The sequence below is a fragment of the Arachis ipaensis genome, chromosome B5 (assembly GCF_059453495.1).
Source record: "Arachis ipaensis isolate K30076 ecotype BB chromosome B5, ASM5945349v1, whole genome shotgun sequence".
In the NCBI taxonomy this organism is placed as follows: Eukaryota; Viridiplantae; Streptophyta; class Magnoliopsida; order Fabales; family Fabaceae; genus Arachis; species Arachis ipaensis.
The window spans coordinates 88,133,153-88,139,342 of record NC_142440.1 but is presented as its reverse complement, the minus strand read 5'-3'; positions in this window follow the sequence as shown (position 1 = coordinate 88,139,342).

Here is a 6,190-nt window from a genome sequence, read left to right as displayed (position 1 = left end):
GAAGAAATTTTATTGATTGTTGATTGATTGAATTGTAAACTATGAAGGTAAAACTAAGTATATATAGAGTATTGGCCTATGAAAGATAAAAGTAGATAAAGATAAGATAGAGATAAAGATAAAAATAACTATAAGATAAGATAAAGACTAAATTATAATTTAATTTGTGTATTCTGTTGGGCTGAATTTGTGGGCCGTGAGACGTCTTTATTGTTGTCATGTGCTAAGGTAGAAGAGTGGTTTAATACACCCCCGCAAGCTGGAGGATGAAAGATGTCAAGAACACTAAACTTATTCAGATTAAGATGGAAAGGTTGAGGAGACAAAGGCTTGGTGAAGATGTTAGCTAGTTGCCTAGAAGAGGGAATTGGGAGAAGTTTCATCACTCCAGCTTGAGCTTTTTGTCGAACCAAGTGACAATCAACCTCTAAATGTTTGGTCCGTTCATGAAAAACTGGGTTAGCAGCAATATGAAGAGCACTATGATTATCACAATATAAAACTAGTGGGCGGATAGGAGAGATGTGTAAAAATTATAACACATTTAGTATCTATTGAAGTTCACAAGTTGTGTTGGCAAGTGCACGATATTCTACTTCCGTGGATGAGCGGGCAATGGTGGTTTGTTTCTTGGTCTTCCAAGAGACTAAAGAACTACTTAAGAAGAAACAATAACCTGTTAAAGATCGCCGAGTGTCAGGACATCCGATCCAATCAGAGTCACTGAAGCCGAGAAGCTGAATTTTTGATTCCCTTGGAAAGAAAAGTCCTTTGTCGGGACTAGTTTTCAGATATCGTAACACATGCTTGGCAGCTTGAAGATGAGATTCAGTAGGAGATGCCATTAATTGACTTAATTGTTGAGTGGCATACATAATGTCCGGTCGAGTAGTGGTTAGATAGATAAGATGGCCAACCAAACGACGATATACAAAAGGGTCGGATAGCAGGGGACTTTTGTCTTGATATAGTCTTGTGGTACTATCCATTGGAACAGAGGCAGGTTTAGCACCTAATAAACCAGAATCCTCCAAAAGATCAAGACAATATTTTCACTGAGATAAGCAAATTCTCTTCTCTGATTGAGCAACCTCAATACCCAAAAAATATTTTAATGGGCCCAAGTCTTTAATTCGGAAGTGTTGGTGCAAAATAGACATAATGACAGCAAGTTCAGAAATGGAATTACTAGTGAGAACAATGTCATCAACATAGACTAAAAGGATAGAAATTTGATCACCAATGAATTTGACAAATAAACTATAATCAGATGAGGTCTGCTGATATCCATGAGATAGCAAAAGATGAGAAAGTTTGTCATACCACATACGACTAGATTGTCGTAAACCATACAGTGACTTTAGTAGCTTACAACATTGATTCGGTTGAGGAGATATAAATCCGGGTGGTAGAGTCATATAAACATCCTCAGAGAGATCCCATGTAAGAAAGCATTATTGACATCCAACTGATGTATAGGCCAATGCTTCATAGAGGCCAATGCCAAAACTAATCTAATGGTGGCAAGCTTGACAACAGGGGAGAAAGTTTCCAAGAAATCAACACCTTCAGTTTGAGTGAACCCTTTAGCCACAAGGCGTGCTTTATATCGATCAACTGAACCATCAGGCTTGCGTTTGATGCGATAGACCTATTTACAGCCAACCGGCTTAACCCCTGCAGGGCAATCAATAAGACGCCAAGTTTTGTTCAGCTCAAGAGCATCCAACTCATCTTTCATAGCACTACGCCAATTAGAGTGTTGATTGGCGTCCTTAAAAGACTTTGGCTCAACGCCAGAATGTAGAGATAAAAGAAACTTTTTATGTGAAGATGAAAGAGAAGAAAAAGACATGACTGAAGATAAAGGATACTTGCACTTTAAGGGAGATTGATTTGTAGAGATGAGAGAGGAATTACACAAGTATTCAGAGAGATATGCTGGAGGTCGGTGAAGCTGGTCGGAATGACGAGGATGGGGTTGCTCAGGTGGTAAAGAAAGTGACGGGGGATGAAAAGGTGATGGTGGACTGGTGTCTAGTGTTGAAAGTGATTCGGTGGTCATGGGTTCAACTTGGTTAGGAAACGATAGTGAGGAAGAAGGAGAGGTTGTTGGAGAAAATAAAGAACTAGGTGGAGTTGGGTCAATGGGTATAGGTGAGGGTTCAACTGGAAGACTAACTGAATCTTATTTTTGAAAATGTGTGTTTGGTAATGTTGGGCTGAGTGTCTGGAATTGGACATTTTTTGTGTTTAAGGGAAAGATCATTTCATAAAAAATGACGTTTCTAGAAATCTCAATTTTTTTTATCTTCTAAAACATAAACAATGTACCCTTCAAAACCAGGTTGAAAGCCAATAAATACAGCCTTTTTGGCTCTTGGATCAAATTTTGATCTGTTTGCCATTTGGGTAGAAACAAAACATAAGCATCTAAAAATTTTAAGGTCATGATAATTTGGTGGATGATTGAATAAAATCTCAAATGGTGTTTTAAAATTAATTGCGGATGATGGAACTCTATGAAGTAAATAAACAGCATGTCTAACAGCATAAGACCAAAAAGATGATGGTAAATTAGATTGAAACATAAGAGCACAAGCTATATCCAAAATATGTTGATGCTTGCGTTCTACCCTTCCATTTTGTTGAGGAGTTTCAACACAACTACGTTGATGAATAATGCCCTTTGAAGCATAAAAACCAGGTAAAATAAATTCTGGTCCATTATCGGAACGAATAGTTTTGACTTTGGAGTTGAATTGTGTTTCAATTAAAGTAATAAAATTTTTTATTTGATTTTGCACTTCTCCTTTTGATTTTAATAAGGTAACCCATGTAAAGCGGCTAAAATCATCAACAATAGTAAAAAAATATTTATGATTATGAATAGAATTTTGTCGAAACGGACCCCAAATATCAAAGTGTAATAAATCAAAACTTGCATTGGCTTTGTTAAAACTTTGAGAAAAAGAAAGTTTCTTTTGTTTAGAAAGATGATGTTGAGTTAAGAAATTAATTAATAGAATTGATGATGACAAACATTTGATTAGTGGGCTAATCACCCAATTAGTTTTGATTATATTTGATAAGTAATGCAGGCTAAAAACAAGTGTTGCAGCAGCCCAATATCAAACAAAAGATATATGCTAATGGGCTGAATGGTAAGTGAAAATAAAGACAAGCTCAAGTCATTCATCTCAAGCAAAATTCTTCAAAGAAGCAAGGCAAGGCACCAACGGGCTGAACTTGAGAAGAACCCGATCCAAGCCCGAATTGATTTTCAATTCCCTCCATCTTGCCTTACCAGAAGCAACGTTCCTCTCCTCTCTAATCAAGTCAAATCAAAGCTTCAGAAAAGTAAGAAAGAGAAAGAGAGAAAAAGCTTCTTCCCTAAGCTAGTAACCAAAGAAGCAAGAGAGAGAAAGTTTAAGCTTGAAACACAGAAGCTAAAACAGAAAATCCAAACCAAATCAAGCTTAAGTTAAAGGTAATCTATCTCATCTTGCATGCATAAGATCTTCTTCTCTTCTTCCCAACTCTCTGCTCTATCCAAAAATGGCAATCAAGGGAAAGTTGGTCTCTACCCTATTCTGCTTCACATCTACGGTCACAAGTGATACTTGGGGACCAAGTAGTTTCTCAATGGCTAAGATCAAGTTGACCATGAGAAGATTTCTATGGTTACTGCTTTGTGGCTTTCGGCCAAGATGAAGGAGTCAGAAGCAAAGTTTCTACTTTAAGGTTTAACGTGAAAAAGTGAATCTGTGGGTTGGTGAAGCTCAAGGCTCAAGGTGTTGACCTTGGAAGAAGAACCCAACAACATGAAAGGAGATAAATGAAGCTTGCTGTTCATTCAGAAGGCAAGGAGAGAAAACCAGAGTGTGAGAACAGTGTTTTGTTAAGAAGTTCCTCTACTTGGATAATGCTTTCTTTCAAAGAAGCATTCGACCAATACTGAAGAACTCAATCTGAGGTTTCCGAATCTGGTTTTGCACATAGCAAAGAGGCTGCTGATGAAGTCAATCTCCTTCATGTTTTACTGATTGTAATGTGCTTTTCTAAGTTTATATTTCTGTAATTTCTTGTGAGAAAAGGCATTGTGAGAAAGATTATGAAAAAGCCATGAGTGGAAAAAGGCTGAGAGAAACACTTGAGAGAGAAGCCTAGAGTTTATTTCAGATTTCTTTAGGTATGTCTATGTCTTGTATCTTGTACCTGTGAGGTATCCCTTTCTTAGTTGGGTTAGCACTAAGAGTGAATAGTTAGGTATTAGCATAGCCAATGTCAAGTTAGGTTAGAACTTGAGTGTGAAAGGATTGGGTCAATCCTGTGGAATTGGTGTATGTAATACTGTTAACTATAGTGAAAATTCTTCCACTGTTGTGGAGGAGACTGGACGTAGGTTGCATAGCACAAGGCAACCGAACCAGGATACATGCTGGTATTAGCTTTTTTCTTCTCTGCTTTGTTCTGTTTTCTGACATTCATGAGACAAAAATAAATTGTCTTATAAATTTTCGCTGTTGAGTTCAAACAGAACCTGAATTGAAAGTTTGTTTAAAAGGGTAATAACAGCAACGTAAAAGGAAGGCATAGATTCAACCCCCCCGTCTCTAAGCCTACCACAACCTTCAATTGGTATCAAGAGCTAAGGTCTCAAGAATCAAGCTTAACCGCTTGGAGCAAAGATCCAATGGCGAACAACTTGGGCACAACCACAGTTGCCTACACCCTCACTAAAGGCCAGTCAAACAATCGGCCACCTTTCTTCAACGGGAAGAACTACTCCTACTGGAAAGAAAGGATAAGAATTTTCATCCAATCCATTGACTACAACATATGGAAGATTGTTGTAAGCGGTCCCAAGATCCCAACAAAAACAAGTGCTGATGGAGTGGTGACTCCAAAAGAAGAAGCTGAATGGAATGAAGATGACAAGAAGAAGATAGAGCTGAATGCTAAAGCAATCAACCTTCTTCACTGTGCTATCAGCTTTGAAGAGTACCGGAAGGTGTCTAGATGCAAGACAGCCAAAGAAATCTGGGAAAAACTCCAGGTTACACACAAAGGCACCAAACAAGTAAAAGAAACGAGGATTGATATGCTACGAAAAGAGTACGAGATGTTTAGTATGAAGGATGGAGAAAGCATTGATGAAGCGTTTGAGAGATTCTCAATCATAATCAACAACCTTGATGCTATGGGTACAAACTATGCAGAACAAACCTTGGTGAGAAAACTCCTTAGAAGCCTCACAAAAGAATGGGAAACCACTGCCACTGTCCTAACCGAAAGTAACAACCTAAGTCCCATAACCTATGATGAGCTGAGAGGAAAACTCCTTGCCTATGAAGCCACACACACAAATACAGACTCAAAGAAAAAGGGAATAGCCCTCAAGTCACAAATAGAACCAAAAGAGAGTGAGTCTAGTGATGGTATTTCAGATGACGAGCTTTTGTTTTTTGCTAGGAGATTTAGAAGGATGATGAAGAACAAGGGCAAATACAAGGGTTCAAGTTCAAAGGAACACAAGATCGACTTGAGCAAGGTGACGTGCCATCACTGCAAGGAGGCTGGACACTTCAAGCTAAACTGTCCAAAGCTCAAAAAGGAGGACAAAGGAAAGAAGGAAAGGAAGAGAGTACTCATGGCAGCTTGGGAGGATATTGAGAATGACTTAAATGAAGAAGAAGAATCTGAAAGAGATGACAAAGACTGCTTCATGGCTGGAAACAACAATCTTAATGAGGTAAACTATTATGATTTGACCATTGAGGACTTGCATGCTATTATTGATGATCTCACTTTAAACACATCAAAATTGCTTGATAAATACAATGAATGCAGATCTGAAAGAGATGTGTTAAGAGCTGAAAATGATTTTTTAAAAGAAAAGGTGAAGGAAACTGAATGTGCTTTGGACATCATTGAAGAAAACAGATTTCTAAAATCTGAACTTGAAAAATTAAAAGGAAAGCACATTGTGGATCATTCTCATGAGTTAATTGCTGAAAATAAAAGATTAAATGATATGATTAAAAGGCTGAATGGTGACTTAGCAAAATTTGCTCAAGGCTCTAGTAACTTGGACAAATTACTTGCAAGCCAAAGACCATTGTTTGAAAAATCTAGTTTAGGCTACATAGCCAAGGAAGATGCAGTTTCTAATATTTCCTCTATAAAG